Below are 23161 nucleotides of genomic sequence, written 5' to 3' on the forward strand. Positions count from 1 at the left end.
ATTCCACTTTGTTCTCTCTCTCCTTTTGGGTGTTGTGGCTTGCAATAGAGGAACCAAGTGGCCATCATGTTAGGTTCATAGTCCACTTTCAGCCCACATCTCCCATCCCATGCGGGCCCTCCTAGCACTCTTGACTTGCTGGTCCCTTCTCTGTCTGAGCTGCCTTTACCCCCAGCATGTGAGGCCGGCATCTAAGCTGTGGATTAGTCCTCCTGGTACTTATCTCTACTATTCTTGGGTGTTAGTCTCCCATTCTATTACTTTATAATACATTTGTTTTTAACTAAATTAATAAAACCGTCAATAAGTTAATGAGTCATGCCCATATAATGTAGCCTCCATTAAAAACTCAGAAGATGGGATCTATTGAACTTCCAGTTGAGTAAACTGAGTAAATTCTCCCTGGAATTTTGGGAGAATGGTGAAATCAGAAAGCATTGAAGTCCTATACTCTTTTTTGGTAACTTTTCTCATACATTTCTTGTATGTGGTTGTACTTAAATACTGTCCACTTATAACAAAGCAATAATTTTATAAGTTCAATGTCCCTGTAAGTTCTGTTGCCACTCTAGCAAATTAATCAAAACCAAGCAGGGAATCAATGGAACTTCCAATCCATTGATGGTTGGTGAGAAGATCAAAAGATGAGACATTCTGGAGTTGTGACTGATTCTAATGTAAAGGCAGCCTCAGAGTGGAAGACTGGTCCTCTCTTTGAGTGCCGTCTCCAGCTGAATGGTGTTTGCACTGAGTTGAATTGTAGGACATACAGTTGGTGTTGGAGAATTGCTATGGAACTTATTAGAGAATTGGCATGAAACTTCCCTTCTGAAACACAGCGGAGTTTGAATCAGGCGTATTTCTCTCTTATAAGCCACACCGTAAATATTCAAGGAGAGGGACATGCTGGGCAGTCACTCTATCTCAGGCTTCAGTGATAAGAAAAATTGAAAAGAAAGGACCCCATGTTATAGAAAATTTGTTGATTTAAAAGTCAGAAAATCTCTTCCTCTTCGTCCCCCAAGCTGAGCTGATCTTCTCCCCCACCCAGGTCTGTTTATCTGCTGCTTCTCGAACCCAGGACTTGGATTTCTCCCTGAAAGCCCCCCAGGTGTCCTCTCAGACCTTGGGAGACAAAGCAGCCCTGAGCCTCTGCCTCTTCCTCTTCGTCCCTCAAGCTGAGCTGGTCTTCTCCCCCATCCAGTCTTTACTCCCCTCACACACATGAAGTTCCACTGCCCCCCCCTTCCTAAGTGGGCGTAGCTTCTGTAGAAGTGGGCATGACCTAACTTTCAGTGATTCAACGCTCACACGGCCGCAGGTAGTTTGGTCATACCAAGAAATCTAGTCACCACTCCTACACACCAACATGAATAAGCAATGTAAATCCTCATCACAAGGGGAGTCGATGAAAAGAGTCTAGAAGCCTCTGTAGGTGCTACTCACCTAAGGGACCTCTCTGACAAAGAATTCAGATATGAAGTCATAAAGATGTTCATGAACTCAATGAAACAGTCAGACAGATATCCAGTAACAAGACAGAAAAAATCGACAAATTACAGGAAGAAATGAGAGCAGAAATTGGAAAGCTATGCACAGAAATATCATGAATTAAAGATTCCGTAGATGAATTAAAAAACTTAATATGTGCCCTCAAAAGTAGAATGACCATAGCTGAGGAAAGAATCAGTGAGCTGGAAGATCAGCTGCACCAAGCCAACAGGCAACAACAAACAATGGCAAGGGACCTCAAAAAAGCTCTAGAGAGAATCAGAATCCTAGGAGACGATTCCAAGAGGAACAACATTAGAATCATTGGACAACCAGAAGATCACGGAAACAATCTCAATGAAAAAGCTACAGTTAAACAAATCATCGCTGAAAAATTCCTAGAGGTTGACAATGCAGCCATTCAGATTCAAAAAGCCAGAAGGGTGCCAGCTAAAAGAGACCCTAACAAAAACACTCCAAGATATATCATAGTTAGAATGATCGATGCTGCTGATAGAGACACAATACTGCAAGCAGCAAGGTCAAAGAAGGAAATCACATATAAAGGAGCACTCCTTAGATTCACAGCAGATCTATCAGAGGAAACCCTCCAAGCCCGAAGGCAGTGGCGAGATGTAGTGAAAAAGCTCACTGAAATGAATGCTTCACCAAGAATACTCTAACCGGCTAAACTCACTCAAAATCGAAGGATCATTATACTATTTTCTAGAAATACAGCAGCTCAGGAACTTCATAGACTCAAAACCAAACCTAAAACAAGCGCTAAAGGGGCTACTATAAGACAAGACAAACCCTACAACCACAACAGACCCTTACAAAAAGATGACACAAAACCCCATAACAGTAATCTCTCTCAATGGCAATGGTCTAAATTCACCAATTAAGAGACACAGAGTGATAAAATGGATTCAGAGACAGAACCCAACATTCTTCTGCCTACGAGAAAATCATCTTAACAGTCAGAGCAAACACAGATGCGAGTCAAAAAATGGAAAAAATCCTGCAAGCAAACAGCTACCTCAAAAAAATTGGGGTGGCCATACTAGTATCTGACAACATTAATTTCACATTGAAAAAGATTAGAAGGGACAATGAAGGCTATTTTCACTTCATTAAGGGATACATACAACAGGAAGAAATAAAACTCTTAAATGTATATGCACCGAATGAGGAAAGAGCAAAATACTTAAAACAACTGCTAATAGATTTTAAGGAGGACATTGCTAGCAACACATAGTAGTTGGAAACTTCAACATTGCCTTATCACCTCTGGATAGATAAACAAGAACAAAACTCAGCAAGGAAACATAGGTTTTGAAAGAAGAAATAGAAGAGAAAGGGCTTATAGACCTATAGAGGGCTTTACACCCCAAAAAGAAAGAATATACATTCTTCTGCAGTGTGCATGGAACATTTTCCAAAATAGAACATGTGCTAGGACACAAAAAATACCTCAATAGAATCAGGAAGATAGAAATAGTATCAACCATCTTTTCAGACCACGATGCACTGATAGAAGTGAATCACACACAGACATGGAGTACCAAATCAAAGACCTGGAAATTAAACAACTCAATGCTGAACAATGAGTGGGTCAGGAGGGAAAATAAGGACGAAATCAAAAGATACCTGGAAACAAATGAGAATGAAGACACGAGCTACCAGAACTTATGGAATGCAGTGAAAGCCATATTAAGGGGAAAATTTATAGCACTGGAAGCATTTCTCAGGATGGAAGAAAGGATGCAAATAAAAATTTTGACTTCTCAGCTCAAGACCTTAGAAAAGGATCAAAAGAAAGAGCCTAAATCAGGCAGAAGGAAAGAGATCATAAAACTTAGAGCAGAAATCAATGACATGGAAACCAAAAGATCAATGAAACCAAGAGCTGGTTCTTTGAGAAAATAAACGAGATAGATAAACCACTAGCAACACTCACAAAGAAAGAGAGAGAGAACCCTAATAAACTGAATCAGAAATTTCATTTAATTTCATTTCATCATCCTGTTATTCGTCGATTGCCTCGAGCAGGCCCCAGTAACATCTCTTTCATCCTAGCCCTGAGATAATATTCAAGGCTCTTTAGGAGAATGAGACCCATCACTGTTACTGGTATTTGGCATATTTGGTACGCCACGGGGAGTTTGCCAGACTCTGACCTGTGGGCAGGCTACATTCGATAGCCTGCAAGTTTGTCCAAAGTAGGAATGAGATAATAAGATGTCATAAAAAGATGTCCTGATAAGATATTCGCGGCCGCACGGTTTTGGGAGCTGAATTTTATAGTCTCTGAGTCTTGGCCATTGATGGGATTACACGGCGCCAGGGGGCCAGGTGGTGGGTGTGACCCCCGTCTACTGGAATTTGGAGGATCTGGGTGGAGGATGCTCGACTCCAATTCGAGTAGGCTGGAATCAGAAATGAGAAGGGAGATATCACAAGAGAAACGAAAGAAATTCAAAAGATCATCAGAGACTACTTTGAAAGCCTGTATGCCATGAAACAAGAGAACCTAAAAGAAATGAATAAATTCCTGGATTCCTCTCATCTCCCAAAGCTGAACCAAGAAGATCTAGAGTACCTGAATAGACCTATTAACATCAAAGAAATTGAAACTGTAATCAAAAGTCTTCCCAAAAACAAAAGCCCAGGTCCAGATGGATTCACTAGCGAATTTTTCCAAACATTTAAAGAGGACCTACTGCAAGTCCTTCTCAAGCTTTTCCAGCAAACTGAAAAGACAGAAACTCTCCCAAACAGTTTCTATGAAGCCCCTATCTCTTTAATACCAAAAGGAAACAAAGATACCACAAGAAAATAATACTACAGGCCGATGTTCCTAATGAACGCAGATGCGAAGATTCTCAACGAAATACTAGCAAATAGAATTCAACTACTCATCAAAATGATCATACACCATGACCAAGTGGGGTTCATCCCGGGGATGCAAGGATGGCTTAACACTCGGAAATCAGTCAATATAATCCATCATATGAACAAAAGAAAAGATAAAAATCATATGATCATATCAATAGATGCATAGAAAGCATTTGACAAGATCCGTCACCCGTTTATGATGAAAACCCTCGCCAAAATGGGGATAGAGGGAACTTTCCTCAATATAGTTAAAGCCATCTACCACAAGCCTAGAGCAAGCATCATCCTCAATGGGGAAAAACTGAGAACCTTCCCCCTAAGATCAGGGACGAGACAAGGATGTCCACTCTCTCCACTACTGTTCAATATAGTACTGGAAGTACTTGGAATATTAAGGGAATCCCGGTCGGAAAGGAAGAAATCAAGCTCTCACTATTTGCAGATGATATGATAGTATACTTAGAGAACCCTAAAACCTCTACCAAGAAACTTCTAGAAATAACAGACTTTTATAGTAAAGTTGCAGGCTATAAAATCAATACACAAAAGTCTATGGCTTTCCTATATGCAAATAGTGAAAGAGAAGAAAGTGACATGAAGAAAACAATTTCGTTCACAATTGTGCCCCAGAAAATCAAGTACCTAGGAATCAGCTTACCTAAGGCAGTAAAGTACCTGTAGAAAGAAAACTACAAAATGCTACTTCAGGAAATAAAAGAGAAGATGAGGAAATGATAAAATATCCCCTGTTCATGGACGGGGAGAATTAACATTGTCAAAATGGCAATATTTCCCAAAGCACTATACAACTTCAATGCAATCCCTATTAGGATACCCATGACATTCTCAAAGAAATGGAACAAGCACTCCTGAAATTTATATGGAACAATAAGCTCCCACGAATAGCTAAAGCAATTCTTGGGAAAAAGAAAATGGGAGGAATGAACCTCTCTAACTTCAAACTCTACTACAAAGCAGCAATAATGAAAACAGCATGGGACTGGAACAAAGGCAGATCTGTAGACCAGTGGAACAGGGTTGAATATACTGACATCTCCCCCCAAGCATATGATCTTCTGATCTTTGATAAGGGGGCAAGAAATTTGAAGTGGAGCAAGGAAAGTCTCTTTAACAAATTATGCAGGTAAAACTGGATGGCTACATGCAAAAATGTGGGCTCAGATTTCTGCCTAATGCCATGTACAAAAGTAAGATCAAAGTGGATTAAAGAACTCAACATCAGACCGGAATCCATAAGGTACATTGAAGAAAAAGTTGGCAAAACCATCCATGATATTGAAGCTAATGGTATCTTCAAATATGTCAATGCCACTGACCAATCAAGTGGAAACAGAGATAGACAAATGGGACTGTCTTAAACTAAGAAGCTTCTGCACCTCAAAAAAATAGTGACCAAAATTCAAAGACAGTTTGCAGAATGGGAAAGGATATTTGCCTAATACACATCCGACAAGGGGTTGATATCAAGGATATACAAATTACTGGTCGAACTCCACAAGAAGAAAACATCCAACCCCATCAAAAATATGGGGCCATGAAATGAATAGAAACTTTCTCAAAGAAGAAATCCGAATGGCTAAAAGGCACATGAGAAAATGCTCCACATCATTAACCATCAGGGAGATGCAGATCAAACAACAATGAGATATCATTTCACACCACAGACACTGGCCCATATCCAAAAGAACAAAAGCAACAGGTGCTGGCGTGTATGTGGGGAGAAAGGGACCCTACTTCACTGCTGGTGGGAATGCCGTCTGTTTCAGCCCTTTTGGAAAACAGTTTGAACGATTCTCAAAAAATTAGAAATTTAGCTCCCATTTGACCCAGCAATACTACGCCTGGGAATATATCCCAGAGAGGCAAAAAAGTATAGTCGAAGTGACGTCTGCACTTGTTTGTTCATTGCAGCACTCTTTACAATAGCCAGAATCTGGAAAAACCTGAGTACCCGGGAACAGATGACTGGTTATAGAAACTTTGGTACATTTACACAATGGAGTACTATGCAGCTGTTAGAAAAGATGAAGTTATGAAATTTACATACAAGTGGTACTACATGGAAAGTATCATATTAAGCGAAATGAGTCAGAAAGAGAGGGATAGACATAGAAAAATTGCATACATCTGGGGAACATAAAGTAACAAAATAGGAGACTAACACTCAAGAATGCCAGAGATTAGTACCAGAAATTTTGTTCCATGGCTTGGAGGCCAGCCACACATGCTAGTGGAAAAGGGAGCTCAGATAGAGAAGGGAGCACCAAATACAGGGTGTTGAGAGGATCCTCTCAAGATGGGAGAAGCATGCTGAAAGTAGACTATAGACAAAACATGATTCCCACTCAATGCCTCTTTTGCAAACCACATCACCCAAAAGGAGAGAGTGAACAAAAGGGAATACCCTGCCACAGAGGCAGGGTGTGATGGGGGAAATTTGCACTGGTGGAGGGATGGGTACTTGAACATTGTATAACTGAAACCCAAGTACAAAAATTTGTAAGTCTTCAACTGTACCTCATTTTGTGTCACTAATAAAAATTAAAAAATAAAAAAATAAAAGTCCGAATACTTGCGTGTTAGGTTTTTCTGTGCCATTTGAGTTGAAAAATTATGTACATGCTTTTACAAAGTCAGTTGAGTCTTCATGAAATGAATTTTCATTCCTCATGTTTGTGTGATGTATTTCAAGTTAGAGAGCTCAAACTTGTAACATGCCCCCCTCTTTTGCTGAGTTTGTGTTTTCTGGTAGACTACAGAGCCTGGCTCATGGGGCAAAAATGTTTGTGTAAATGTTTGTTGGTTGCCATGTGTTCAGGAGCTGTTCCCAGGCACTGTTGATGCAATAAGGATGGAGCTTTTAAATGTTGATACTATGTAAATGTGATGTGATTGGACTTGGAAAGGTGCCTGAACCAGACCACCCATCATATTTATATTTTTATTTTATATTTTTTGTCAAACAGGTCAAATAAATTCAGCTGAAAAGACTTTGAACTTTCTTGATAGTGAATAATTCACATTTCATTTTAAATGCATATTTACTTGTCCTGAAATATTCTTACTCAAAGCTACTTTCTGGCTCATATTTTTTCACCTTTACTTACTTTAATTTAGCATGTGCTTTACAAAGTTCATTCTACCTTGTGGAGGCAAAGAGAACCCTGTCTCAGTTGCCCCCCACGAGCGGCTCTCCAGCACAGCCACGGCCCCAGAAGCACAAGGACTTAATGCAGAACCCAGCAGCTTGGAGCAGAAAAGTGAACGGACTATGCATTGATCCAGGCCATCAAGTCTGCCGGAGGGGAAAGGGTGTTGCCCCATTCGCCCTCTCCTCTCTGGAAAGAAAGATGGCGGCCACATGGGAGCCTTGTGGACAGCAGGTATGAGCCGGGGGAGTGGGGGCGACTAAAACCTCATGGGTCGGGGGGCGTTCCGGTCCGTCCTTCACGCCCTACCGAGGTCACCAGTTGCCCCCCACGAGCGGCTCTCCAGCACGGCCATGGCCCCAGAAGCACAAGGACTTAATGCAGAACCCAGCAGCTTGGAGCAGAAAAGTGAATGGACTATGCGTTGATCCAGCCCATCAAGTCTGCCGGAGGGGAAAGGGTGTTGCCCCATTCGCCCTCTCCTCTCTGGAAAGAAAGATGGCGGCCACATGGGAGCCTTGTGGACAGCAGGTATGAGCCGGGAGTGTGGGGGCGACTAAAACCTCATGGGAAGGGGGGCGTTTCGCTCCGCCCTTCACGCCCTACCGAGGCCACCAGTTGCCCCCCACGAGCGGCTCTCCAGCACGGCCACGACTCCAGAACACAGAAACCAATTTCTTAACTATCTGACTTTCAGTAGAAATACTTCCAGGGTCAATAAGTAAAATAGCAGAAATCCAAAACCAACATTTAATTCTTGAACCCAGCTGGAGAAAGCAAATCACTTCACAATGCTTTTTCAGCATGTCTGATTTGGGGGGGGGGGTAAACTCTAAATAATAGTGGTGAATCTTTTATTGAAACAATCTAATCAAAGCGGATAGAGTGTTAACTAGAATTCATCTGCCTCACAGGGACGGGGAGGGGTGGGGGGTGGGGTTTTATTGGGGTTCTTCATGGGAAAAAATAAGTATTGGTAAAGGGAAATTTGTTTGATATTTGCATGACTGAGACATAAACCTGAAAGCTTTGTAACCTTTCCCACAGTGATTCAATAAATAAATAAAAAAAAAAAAAAAAAAAAAAGAGAACCCTGTCTTCTCCTTTTTCTTAAAATTTTAACCTTGGGACTTAAGCAATGTTGAGGATCATCCCTCAGAAAATGTTACACTTTATGTGTTTCCCTAGACTTGTTCAGCTAACAAGATCTGTTTTATTCCCAGTTCTTCTTGGCATATTAGATACTCTTCAAATTCCTTGAAGAAAATTCTCTACCCAGGAATCACCCTTATGTCTGGCATCTGAAAGGCATGCAAAAAAAAAAAGTTTCATGACCTGAATTGAATGCCCTTTCTACATATGAAGTTTTAGCTTCTTTCTGAGTGGATCTATCTTCCGTCCCCTCCACCCATGACTGAGATCAGAATCCCTCATTTTTCTGAGGTGAAGCATAATTTCTAGAAGCTGCCTCTGAAAGACCTGCTGGCATCCCTCGTAATGACAACTGAGAGTCACAGATAGAGTGAGTCAACCTTAATCCTGAGAAAAAAAGAGTGAAAATAATGTAACTGTCTTGTAATGTAAATGTAATGTAATGTAAATGGTCTAGAGGTCACATTCTGAGCAGTTTCTTCTAGGTACCTGTCAGGGTCTTACTGTATGATTAATTGTCATTAAACTATGTGTGTATTTTAGAACACTGTATGATTGAATAAACAATGAACACACAATATAGATTATTCTCTAAGTTCAGGATTTTTTAAAAAATTGAGTCTTTGAAAAATAAAACTTTAGTATTCAAAACCAGAATATAGTGTCCAGAAAAGGGAAAATTTTGGTTATACTCGTGCTACATCTAACAATCAGGAATATGTATAGAATTCCTGCCACCACCACCAAAGTTCTGGTGTCATCTCATCACCAAAGTATCCTCAATCTGGGGAAAGTCTGCTCTCCCCTCTTGCATTTTCATTTATTCAATATGTGTTAGAGCAACTACTCCATGCAAAATATCATATTTTGGGCTTTAAGGGTTCCATACATTTCATTAATGAATTATTGAATTAAACATTATCTTTGTTTTTCAATAAATATATAGTAGAGAACATTAGTGACATGAAGATTTTTTTTAATTTCCAAGGAAACAAATGAAATCACTCCATATTATTTATAGCTCAGAATGTAATTGGAGGACAGGGCTTGATCATTTGGATGAATGTAAGAACTGACAGAGACATCCAAGAATCTTAATTCAAGCAAATGAATCATAGTATTGTAAGAAAGTAGATCTTAAAGGAGACATATGAAATTAACTAAGGAAAGATTATAAAAATAGTTGGAAAATTTGGCCCTCTGTGAGGTTAACTATTTTTTTACTTCATTTTTAGTGATTCATTTATTTGCTCCCAATTTATAATGGTCAGGAGTGTCCCCCACCAACATGCATACACATACACACCACGGTGTGCATAAACTCTTTCTCCCCTGTACTTGTCACCTGTGAGTGTCCCAAGTAAGAGACAGACGGGATTAAACAAGTGAAAGTCTATTCTAGTAGTAGGAAGTCTTTCCTGCTGACCTCACTGAAAATATTACAGTAGAATATGCTTTTGTAGTTCTCTTGGATGACCAGTCATTCACCCTGGTAAGCTGCTCAGGTGCCAATTATCATGTATTTTGAGGATCCTCTTTTAACAAACATGAGAATGAAGTTTTATTATTATTTTTTATGATAGGGACCTCAGGATCTGATTTGATCTTGAACTTTAAATGGTGACTCAGAGATCTAAGTTCCATGCTCAAGGATAGGACATTGTGTGCTAACAGGCCAGGAATTACCAGTTCATGAATCTCTTTTGATCAGATGATTTAAATATTTGGAGTTTTAGTAGAACAAAACAACAAAAAGCCATTTTTGAGTCTGTGCTTCAGTTATTCATGCATTTGGCTGTAAAATCTATAGATGTACCACAAGGATAGTTTCTTGTTTATGCGAAGCAATGTTTTAAGAACACATTTTTTTTTACTGTCATAAATAAAGTTTTTATTAGGACTTGAAAACCTTTCAGTCATAGCAATTCTATAGGGATAGTAACTGAAATAAAGAAGAGTAGTAGTATGTATAATATATATTTATATATAATATAAATAATGCCATTTTTTCCATTTCCAATGACTATACCATAAAATGTAAGCTTAAGTACACATTTTAAAGAATGAGGTTTAAATTACTTAGAACTCTCAGGAATTTCTCCTTCTCCCAAGTTTGGCAATTCAGACTTTTATCTTTATATTTTGAAATATAGAATACTTACTAATTTTTAATTTCTTAATTATGTCACCATGAATTACAATTATTCATGATTGGGTTTCAGGAATATAATGTTTCAATACTAGTCCCATCACCAGTGTCCACCTCCTTCCACCAGTGCTACTTCCCTTTCCTTTCTACTCACCCACCTCTTTGAAAGACACTTAATTCTTTTTTTATAACTTTTGGATCTGTGGTTTACAGTGCCGTTTCCAATAGAGCTTCATGCATGAGCTCTACTACCTTTCATTTCCCTCACTTCCTCTGGGGCGAACGCTTCCTTCTGCAGTTGTACATTCCCTTCCATGTCCTATCTCTCTATTTAGGCTTTTATTTTACTAAACAGGATGATTTATGCCCACATTATGCAAAATGAAAAGCCCTGAATGATTACAAATGAGGGGTAACTCACTTCTACTTCCAGTACTTATTTTCTATTACACCTTGGTCCAAGAGTTGCTAGGACCCAAGAGTTGCTGAAAACCCTCCTGCAGGGATTTTTTTTCACTATACTTTTATTCTGAGCACTTTGAGATAAGGAAAGATTAGGGCCTCTGTTTTTGAAACTCAGAAGGTAGATTTTCTTCTCTGGTTTGAAAAGCATACTTCCCACCCCCAGTCTCTCCTGTAAATACCACGCATATCTGTTTCATCGCTCTTTAATTCCAGGGAGAATTGATGAAAGAGAGCTGTTTTTCTCCTTAGGAATTTTCTTCAGATTACTCTTATTTCAGTATGCTAATCTTCTGTTTTTAAGTTTCTTCTTCTACACAAATTACATATATCTCCTAGCCGGGGATTTTATTCTGAATTTGCAATGAGTAGTAGAAGGAAAGGAATTTCTCTCGACCTAAGATCTTGTTTCCAAAGATCTTAGAAGTAAGGGAAAGGCAGGGGAGTCTTGGGTCTCTCTAACGAAGGAGGTTATGGGGAAGAAAAAATAAAAAATAGTATAAGCAGATTATCTCTAACGTATTACAGTTGTAAGGGTCTTTGCAAACACAAAGCATCAGGAACTCAGGATCTGATAGCAGTTGGGGGGAAGGAGGATGACCACATGGTATGGTTGCTAATTTCCCAAAAGAGACATGTCAGCAATTTGAATGAGAAAAATAAACCCTGGGTGACTGATAGACCCCTGGCAGAGTGTGGCCAGCCACCCAGTGCAGAGCAACCTTCATGAGATGCTGCCAGCATAGCCCTATATTACTCTTTTACTCAAGGTGGTGAAAAAAGGTTTCTTATGCTTTCTTTTAGATGCTGAGGTTAGAGTACAAAAGGAGACATTCCTACCTGGATAAAAATCACCCTGAAATAAAGGTACACTATTCACTCATGAGAGCAGGTCCTTTTGTCTCTTAGCATGATGAATACATTGGTAGACCAGGATTGCTTGCTCCAGCTTTTCCCAGATTCATTGTCTGAATTTATTGCTGGCATAGAGAGCACTGTCTACCTCCCAGACTTGATAATTGAGCAGGCTCTCAGCACAGGTCAGCCTTCACCTTGCTTTAAGAGTTGAGAGGGTCTGTAGGTCCCAACAGTGAAATGCCATCAAAGGCCTACAGTCTCTAAAATGAAAGTGACAAGAAATAGAACTATCAAAGTAATTCCTCCCAGCTGCCAAATTTGGAGCAAGGCACCACCAAAGTCAACATGTGCCCAAATCCACTTAAGAGTCCTCTTATTGTTGATGGAATCTGAGTATTAAGTGAAGCCTCAAGATTTCTGAGTTCAGGTTCCAGTTGTTTACCAACCAAAATAAAAGAATCCACAAAAAACTGTTCATGAGGCTTCGTGCTTCAAATCATTCTTACCAAACATGTTGATGAGTTAAATATAAAGAATCAGAAACATACGGTTCACATTTCTGAAGAAATCCACAGGGTATATTAAGGGAATTAAAGGAAAATGTGTTAGGCCAAACATATTTAAGAATTTAACAAAACCAAAATCCACCAAAATAGTTTAACATTTTCTGGTAAGTCGGTTTCAGTTTATTTTTCTTTAGGACTCTGTTTTCTCGATTGCCTTAAACTTACATTTTTATGGGATATGAGAGCTCCATAAATATACATATTACCACCTATTTACCAATTCAGTCCCTTATATTAATCCCATGTAGAAAAATTTACCTCAGAAAATATTGCTATAGTTAGACACAATTCAAATAAGCAAAAGTAGTCAGTAATTTGGACCAATTAGACAAATCCAAATTGTGAAAACAATGTTTTATAATGTTACATATACATATGCAAAGTTATATATATGCAACTTCAACATTTTAAGTACCTGAAATATTTTTATTAATTTCTTTAGCTATTTTATTCATCTGATCTCATTTAAGGTTCTGTTCCTAGGTGTTTCGGAGTCAGTCACATTTTAGCAAGTAGGTAAATTAGACATAGAGCATGCTCTCAAAGGGGATATAAGACAGATTTAGCCTATGTTCCATGATCATGAATGCAGAAGTATGATATTCTTTACTTCCTATCTTAAGCTTTTTAAAAGTGATGGTTCTGAAGTGGTAGTTTATTATCTAAGAATGCATTGCCTATGCAGTTAATTCTCGAGGCTGACCCGAGTTCAATTCCTTCACCCCTCTCGGAGAGCCCGACGAGCTACCGAGAGTATCTCACCCACATGGCAAAGCCTGGAAAGCTCCCCGTGACATGTTCGATATGCCAAACACAAGTCTCATAATGGAGACATTACTGGACCCGCTCAAGCAAATTGATGAACAATGTGAGGACATTGCTACAGTGCTACAGTGCAGTTAATTCTCATGTAATTTAGCATATTTCAGAGGATGATCTTTACTAACTCTAAAAAGTAGGTAGAAATTATTCTCTCTATGAGATTCTTATAGACTGACTTCTGTTTTTATTAGTAATCCTCGACATGGAAGACGATTGGATTAATTAGGATTTTATGTTGGCCATTGATAGTTTAGGGTTCTCTGTGACTATTTCCAGTGCCACTAAAGGACTATGGTAAAGTAGGTGTAGAATAAAGAGAAAGTCAATGCAATATTCAGTTCTCTCCTTTTTTTGCACCCAGAGATGCTCAGGGGTTACTCCCGGTTCCACACTCAGGAATTACTCCTGGCAGTGCATGGGGGACCATATGAGACGCTGGGGATTGAACCTAGGTCGGCTGTGTGCACAGCTTACGCCCTATCTGCTCCCTATTGCTCCAGTCCATTATTCACTTTTTATTTGTTTTATAATATCTGGTCCATCTAGGATTCTCTGAAAAAATTTGACAAGATGGAAGAAGAAAGATGCATATTAGGCATCAGATATTAATACAAAATAACTGCAGAAAAGCATCTGACCAACTTTATTTCTGACTTAAACTTATGATGGTCTATGCACTGAATCACAAACATAGTTGCCTTCATATGCAAATACACTTGGTGTGGATTTTGGCCATTTCCAGCACTCCATGTATATTGGAGAGACAATTTTCCATCTTCTATCCTTGTTTTTTGTTGTTTTTAGTTTGTTCTTTTTTTTTCTTGAGGAAGCATCATTCTATGATGTTGGATAACTGATAATACCCTTCAGCCATTGATTCTTCTTTCAGTCAATTCCCTGTACCAGGATTTCTGTGGGGACTGCTGCCATAATCTAGGGTTGCTGCAATCTTCATGGCATTTTGGTATTAGGATTCACAAAACACTTACTTTGGTCAGGTTTTCTGTCACCAGAGAGCTGACCTTATAGAAACATCTGAGTGTGTCTTGCAGTTTCAAAGGTTTGCGGGTTAAAAAGGGAGGGGGACACAGCAGGTCTTTGGACTGCCCTGAAGAGGGAAGAAGTGTGACCAGAATCTCCCAGGAATTCCCTGAAGAGATCTGGTGAATGCTGTTGTCTTCATGCATTTAGCTTGAAATGGATCATTTGGAGGGCCTTCCAGACCTAAATTAAAGGCAGTTGGAAAGTACTAATTGCATAGCAGAAATTGGGGTTTGGGAAGGTGACAAGTCTCCCAGATGATGCTCAGGAAGTCTTGGGGCCCTGTCTGGCAGATCTTGACAAACTGTACCTGTGCTTCAATGTCACCCCCAAGAATGTGGCATTTATTGGGCCCCGTAGGCCATTCAGGTGGATCTTGGAACCCTTTAGTGGATCATGTGGCATTCATGATTCAGCTGGGGTCAGCTGCATGCAAGGAAAGCACCTTAACCCTTGTACTTTGGCCCAGAAACTCTAGGATCATGAAGAATGTGGATGAATCCCACTCATATTTGGCCATAATCAGCATCTACATGGCATCAGTGGTGTAGGGACATTTGATCAATATTCCCAGGAGCTTAGGTTCTTGGACAGGGTGTAGCCCTGGCTTTTAGGAGCTGAAGTACAGGGACTGCTGAGGTGAATGGAAGTGGGAGACTATAGATTAGTGGCAGGTGCTGAATGGTCCAGTCATGACTGAACAATGAAGGTCCAGGTTGGAAAAATGGGAAGGAATTCACATAGGATTACTGAAGGAATGGCATGGGATACTAGTGAGAAATGAAAGTCAAACTTGGTCAGTCTCAAAATTAATCCTGCTTATTTGGAAAACCAAATATGTGCTAGAACATTTACCATTTACTTATTTCTTACAGGACATTCTAAAAATATGACTACCGTGTTCATTGAGAATATGACTCTATGTCTTAAAAATAAAAAACCCTATTAATTATTTTAAGTATAAGATGGACTAATTGGATTATTAAATTGTGAGCAACACATCTATCCTAATATGAAGTTGCTGCATTATTTTGTTTTCTGTATTTTTCTTCTTATATCTAAAGTTTCCTGGACAAAATAGACCATATTGTGGTATTTTAAATGTTGCTCAAATAACTTTTTAAAAAAGAGATGATTAAAAGCAGACATCCTAAGAAAAACAGCTGTGCTTGGCAGAAAGATGTAATTTCTGACTGTCTTCCACAGATAAATTGTGAAAAAAGACATTATGAATTATCTTTTGCTACACATTTCAGACTGACAAATCAGTTGAATCAAACATTTGATCTACTTGCTTTCTTGTGAAAAATTATAATGCTTTGAGTTGAAAATGATAAGTTAGTTCCTTAGACACTTGTTTGCCTCTAACACATCAGTTGCTTAGTTGTATCTCTTAAAGGTAAATATAGAAGTCACCTTCACTAGACGGAAATACAATTTTGGCTTCAGATCAAGTAGGATAAATTCAAGCAAATGAAGGCTCACTTTGCAGTGAAGTTAGAAAAGTAAATTTACAAGTTTTCTTGAAAATAATGCTCTGTTTTATGTATTAGTGACATTTAGCTATTTGTAACATTCCTCCTTTCCAAATGCTTATTCTCTGATACTTTATGTGGTCATGGCTTGGACAGAGTTTTCCTCTTCCCTGTCACTAGCTGAAAGAAGCCCTACTCACTTTCCTAATCCCCTGTCCCTCCCTGCAAGAACAGCGAGGTTTGTGACCTTCCTTTCATGCCATGCCTTTCATATTTCTCTTTGTTTGATTTTGTTAGTTTGGGAACCACATCCAGTGTTTCTTAGGACTTACTCCTGGCTCTGCACTCAGGGATCACATCTTGTGGGGCTTAGGGGAGCAAATACAGTTTGGGGTATCAAACTTGGATTTACTACATCCAAGACAAGAGACCTGTCAGCTGTACTATACCTCGAGACCAAACTTTTCATGTTTTTAAACAGTGTTTCATAATATATGTATATCTAGTGGCTGCATAAGATAATGACTCTGATCCTGGCCAAATCACTCAAATCTTAGGGCCTTTGATTTCTTTTTTAAAAAATTATTTTTATTTTTTATTAAGGCACCATGAAATACAGTTTAAAAGCTTTCGTGATTAGCTTTCAGAAATACAATGTTCCAACATCCATTCCTTCACCTGTGTTGGGTAACATTGCTTTGTCCTTCAAGAAGCTTAGGTTTTATCTGGTTACACCCACCACAGTGCTCCAGAGGCACTTCCACTTCCATTGTGTTTACATGTAAACATGTAAACAGTCTTTCCTATGCTCTCCTTCCTACCCAGTTAATCAGCTTTCCCCTTAATCAGACTTTGTTAGTTTGTAAGATCAGTTTCCCAGAAATCTATGATTTTATATGTATGAGTGAAATATTGCCTTTCTCCTCTCCTTATGCCTTATGAACAGTTTACTTTAAAGTAATATCCTTTTTGTATAGATACAGGAAGACCGTTAACATTATGCTTTGTAATTTAGGATTTGATTGGCCTTGAATATTATTCACTCCCGGGCATCATCTTTCTCGACTTAAGCCTCAGTTGCCCATAGTTCCTAACACCCCAAAAGCAGGGTCCCGACGAGGGACTGAATGGACCCAGGGCAAGCAGTGAGCTACCCTGGCAGCGAAATGGGCCAGGCCAAAGTGCCACGATTCTTAACTATAAGTTAAGAGTTTGATCATAGACAAATGCTGTCATGATCCAAAGGTAACGACAAGACTAGGATCCTGCTAGGGGTGGGAAAGACTATCTGGCCTGAGCACCGTAGTCTGAGATCGAGATGGCCCTAGGAGAGCAATTCTATAAGTTTAAGATATTTCTTACTGTATCCATACAAAATGATTTATATAATATTTTATATGCTTGTTGGACAAGGAGAGGAGAGGCACGCCCATGGAATTCTGCTCTAGGGTGGGTCCTCCTGCTAAGGAAGGATCTGTCCTAGGAGCGGTCTTCCCTGAGGCTAAGATTTCTACCCCTGTTCATCTCCACCCCTATTGATTGTGACCACACCTATGTGTAATTGTTCCCCCAATTCCTCAGGAGAGAGGATTTAACTGTACTGTAGGAGTGAGAGAGGGGCAGGAGAAGGAAGAAGAGAGTTCAGAGAGGGGCAGGAGAAGGAAGAAGAGAGTTCAGAGAGGGGCAGAAGGAAGAAGCAGAAGTTCAGAGAGGATCAGAAGGAAGAGGAGGATGAAGGGGGATGGGGAAGGAGAATGAAGTAGCATGGGAGCAGAGACAGGAGAGACGAGGAGAAACAGAGAGAGATGGGAGCAGAGAGAGAGAAGGAGAGACAGAAGGAGAGATGAGGAGAGAATCAGAATAAACTACGACTAATACCTACCAGCCTGGCCCTCGTTCCTTCCTCCGCCTGACCATCGCCATCGACCTCTCCGGGGTGGTAGAAGGGTGAGACTACCGAACGCGGGTGGTGGGAGAGATAGAGCCGCCGCCGTGTGGGTGCCGTGCCCCCCAAGTTGTGTGAGTTTACACAACCTGTGTACATTTCCTAACACCAATATCCCCCATATCTCACCTGTCACCCACTCCGCCAGTCTACCTCTGTGGCAGGCACTTATATTATCTGTGTCTCTGTCTCTATGTCTCTGTCTATGTCTCTGTGTCTCTCTCCTACTTTGAGCATTATGGTTTGCCATCATGTTTTGTCCTTTACCCACTTTCAGCACACATCTTCCATCCAAATCGATCCCTTCTAACAATTATTGTCATAATGGTCCCTTATTCATTCCAGCTGCCCTCTCCCCCAGCCATTGAGATAGGCTTCCCAATAATGGGTAATTAGTCCTTGTCCTTGTTTCTATTATCTTTGGATACTATTTTTTTCGTATATCCCACAAATGAATGCAGTCATTCTGTGTCTCTCCTTCTTCTGACTTATTACACCCAGCATGGTACTCTCCATGACCATCCATTTATAAGCAAATTCCATGACTTCATCTTTTCTAACAGCTACATGGTATTCCATTGTTTAGATGTATCAAAGTTTCTTTAACCAGTCATCTGTTCTTGGGCACTTGGGTTGTTTTCAGATTCTGGCTATTGTGAACAGTGCTGCAATGAACATACTAATGCAGATGTCATTTATGCTGTGTGGGGTATTTTTGTTTTGTTTTGTTTTGTTTTGTTGCTTTTTGGGTCACACCTGGCAATGCACAGGGTTTACTCCTGGCTCATGCACTCAGGAATTACTCCCGGTCATGCCCGGGGGACCATATGGGATGTTGGGAATTGAACCCTGGTTGCCAGTGTGCAAGGCAAATGCTCTACCCGCTGTGCTATTGCTCCAGCCCCTCTGCTGTGTGTTTTTGGACCCCGAGGTTGTATTCCCAGAAGTGGTATTGCTGGGTCAGATGGAAGCTCAATTTCTAGTTTTTGAGGAATGTGCATATTGTTTTCCAAAAAGACTGGAGCAGTCAGCATTATTACCAAGAATGAATAAGAGTCTCTTTCTCCTTGCATCTGTGTTAGTACTGATTGTTCTTATTCTTTTGTGCGTGTGCCAGTCTCTATGGTGTGGTGTATTCTTGTTTTGATTGGCATCTTCCTCATGATTAGCAATTTAGAGCATTTTTTATGTGCCTTATGGCCACTTGTATTTCTTCTTTGAGAAATTTTTTTTTCATTTCTTCTTCCCATTTTATGATGGGGTTGGAGGTGTTTTTCTTAGAAAATTCTACCAATCACGTTCACGACCATCCTGTTGTTTGTCGATTGCCTCGAGCAGGCCCCAGTAACGTCTCCTTCATCCTAGCCCTGAGAGATTTTTTTTAAAAGTGCCATATCAAAGCTCATTCAGGGTTAGGAGAATGAGACCCATCATTGTTACTGGTATTTGGCATATTGGTTATGCCACGGGGAGTTTGCCAGACTCTGCTTTGTGGGCAGGTTACATTCAGTAGTCTGCCAGTTTGTCCAAAGTAAGAATGAGATAATAAGATGTCGTGCGGCCACGAATGTGGCCAAGTGCTTCCAGGAGCTGGGTTTTATATTTTCTGGGTCTTGGCCGTTGATGGCATTACATGGCGCCAGGGGGTCTTGGCCATTGATGGGATTACATGGCGCCAGGGGGCCAGTTGGTGGGTGTGACCCCTGCCTACTGAAATATGGAGGATCTGGGTGGAGGATGCCCAGCCCCGATCCGAGCAGGCTTGGAGATCTCAGCCCTGGGCCCCGCATGCCTTTGTTCCTCTGCCGGTACCTTTATGAGTGTGAAGAGTTGTCTCAGCATGGTGGTGGCTGGTTCTGGAGGTCTTTGGCTGCCAGAGCCCTGGTCGGGGCGGGGAAGGAAACTCAACCCACTCCCCTCCAAGGGGTCCCAGCGAGGACAGCCAGGCGTGGGGACAGGAGACTCTACCAGTGCCTTATATGTCTAATATATTAATCTTATAGGTATTGAGTAAATAATTTTTCACATTCCATGGGCTGTCTGGGCATCTTGGTCACCATCGCTTTTGAAATGCACAAGCTTCTTAGCTTAATGTAGTGCCATTTGTTTATATTTGTTTCCACTTGCTTGGTCAGTGGTATTTCATCTTTGAAGATGCCTTTAGCTTCAGTGTCATGGAGTGTTTTGCTTATTTTTTCCTTCACGTACCTTATAGATTTAGGCCTGATGTTGATGTCCTTAGGGCTGGAGTGATAATGCAGCAGGAAGGGTGTTTGCCTTGCAAGCGGCCAACATGGCCGACCCGAGTTCGATTCCTCCAACCCTCTCAGAGAGCCTGGCAAGCTACTGAGTGTATCTTGCTCACATGGCAAAGCCTGACAAGCTACTCATGGTGTATTCAATATGACAAATACAGTAACAGTTGTCACAATGGAGACATTACTGGGCCCACTCGAGCAAATCTATAAACAATGGGAGAACAGTGACAGAGACAGTTGATGTCCTTAATACATTTTAATCTGACTTAAGTGCTTTGCTTAGATGTTTGAGTTCATTATTTGCATGTAGCTGTCCAGTTTTCATGGTAGAACTTGTTGAAGAAGTTTTCCTTATTCCACTTAATATTTCTTGCTCTTTTGTCAAAGATTAAGTGACTATATATTTCAGGATCTATTTCAGTATAATCAACCCTACTCCACTTGTCTGCAGTCTGTCTCTATTCCAATACCATGCTGTTATAATTACTACTGTGGCAGTACAGTTTCAAGTTGAGGAAGGTGATGTCTCCCATATCTTTTTTTCAAGAACTGCTTTAGCTTTTCATGGGGGTTTATTTTCCATATTAGTTTAAGGAGTGTTATGTCCATTTCTTTGAAAAATGTCACGGTTATTCTTATAGGGACCACGTTGACTCTATAGAGTACGTTTTGACAATGTTAATCCTTTCTATCCATGAGCAGAGGATGCATCTCCATAAACCTTGTGTCCTCTTTTATTTCCTGAAGTAGTGTTTTGTAATTTTCTTTGTACAGGTCCTTCAACTCTATAGTTAAGATGATTCCGAGGTACTTGATTTTCTGAGACACAATTGTGAAAAGGATTGCTTTTAAATATCTCTTCCTTTGTATATAGGAAAGATATGGACTTTTGGATAGTGATTTTGTAACCTGACACTTTACTATACAAACCTATAGTTTCTTTTTGCAGAGTCGTGAGGATATTCTAAGTGTAGTATCATGCCATGTGCAAATAGTTATAGCTTGACTTATTCCTTTCATATCTAGATTCCCATTGATATATTTTTCTTCAGGACTTGGGCTGGAGCGATAGCACAGCAGGTAGGGCATTTCCCTTGCATGCAGCCCACCCAGGTTCGATTACTCTGTCCCTCTCAGAGAGCCTGGCAAGCTACCGAGAGTATTTCGCCCACATGGCAGAGCCTGGCAAGCTCCCCATGTCGTATTCAATATGCCAAGAACAGTAACAACAAGTCTCACAATGGAGACATTGCTGGTGCCTGCTCTAGCAAATTGATGAACTATGGGAGGACAGTGCTACAGTGCTACATATTTTTCTTGCTTAACTGCTATGGCAAATACTTTCAGTACTAGATTGAATAGAAGAGAGAGTGGGCAACATTGTTTTGTCCTTAACCTTTGAGGGAAGGCTTTTAGTTTTTTCCCCATTGGGAATATTGCTTGCTGTAGACCTGTGGTAGATGGCTTTGACTATACTGAGGAAAGTTCCTTCAACTCCCATTTTTGTTGAGAGTTTTTATCCTAAGTGGTTACCGAATCTTGTCATATGCTTTCTATGCTTCATATGCTAGGATCAAATGGTTTTATCTTTTCTTTTATTGTTATGAGGGATTATGTTGATTGACTTGTGAGTGTTAAACCATCCTTGCATGCCCAGGATGAATCCTACTTAGTCATGGTGTATAATCTTTTTGATGAGTTACTGGATTGTATTTGTTAGTATTTTGTTCAGGATCTTTGCATGTGTATTCATCAAGGATATCGGCCCGTAATTCCTTTTTATTTTATTTTTTGTGTTGTCTCTATCTGCTTTTGGTATCAGGGTGATATTTGCATCATAGAAACTGTGTGGAATTTTACCAGTTCCCTGGAAAGGCTTGATTCTGAATAGATCCTCTTTTAAGTTTTCGAAGAATTCACTCATCAGTACATCTGGGCCAGGCTTTTGTTTTTGGGGAGACTTTTGATTACTATTTCAATTTCCTTTGTAGTTATAGGTCTGTTCATATATTTCAAATCTTCTTGGGTCAGCCTTAACAGATTATAGGAGTGCAGTATTTATTTTATCCATTTATTCAAGATTATCTTGTTTCATGGCATGAAGATTATCAAAGTAATCTCTGATGATCCTTTGAATTTTTGTGATTTCTGTTGTGATGTTCCCTCTTTCATTTCTGATTCTGTTTATTACGGTTCTTTTTCTTTCTTTGTGAGTATTTCTAGTGGTTTATCGGATCTTGTTTATTTTTTCAAAGAATCAGCTCTTGATTTCACTGATGTTACAGATTTTTTTGAGCTTCCAGCTCATTAATTCTCACTCTAAGTTTTATTATTTCCTTCTTGCTGCATTGTTTCGGCTCCTTTTGTTGGTCATTTTCCAAGATCTTAAGGTGTGAGGTTACATTACTTATGTAGGCTCACTCTTCCTTCCTGAGGAATGCTTGTAGTGTTATAATCCTCTTAACACTGCTTTTGTCATGTCCTATAAATTCTGGTAACTTGTGCATTCATTCTCATTTGTTTCCAGGAATCTTTTGATTTCCTCTTTGTTTCCTCTCAAATCCACTTGTTGTTCAGTAGTATCACTGTATCACTGTATCACTGTATTCCGTTGATCATCGAATTACTTGAGCGGGCACCAGTAATGTCTCTGTTCCTACCAGCCCTGAAATTTTAGCAGCCTCTTCTTACTCGTCTTTTCCCAACAATTGGAGGATCTTTCAGGATCAGGGGAATGAGAACTATTGTCATTACTGTATTTGGCATATTGAATATGCCACAGGGAGCTTTCCAGCTTTTACCGTGTGGGCAGAATACTCTTGGTAGCTTGCTGGGCTCTCTGAGATGCATAAATGGGTAGGAACTGTCTTATAA

Source organism: Sorex fumeus, unplaced genomic scaffold (genome assembly GCF_029834395.1).
Source record: "Sorex fumeus unplaced genomic scaffold, SorFum_2.1 ptg000010l, whole genome shotgun sequence".
Classification (NCBI taxonomy): Eukaryota; Metazoa; Chordata; class Mammalia; order Eulipotyphla; family Soricidae; genus Sorex; species Sorex fumeus.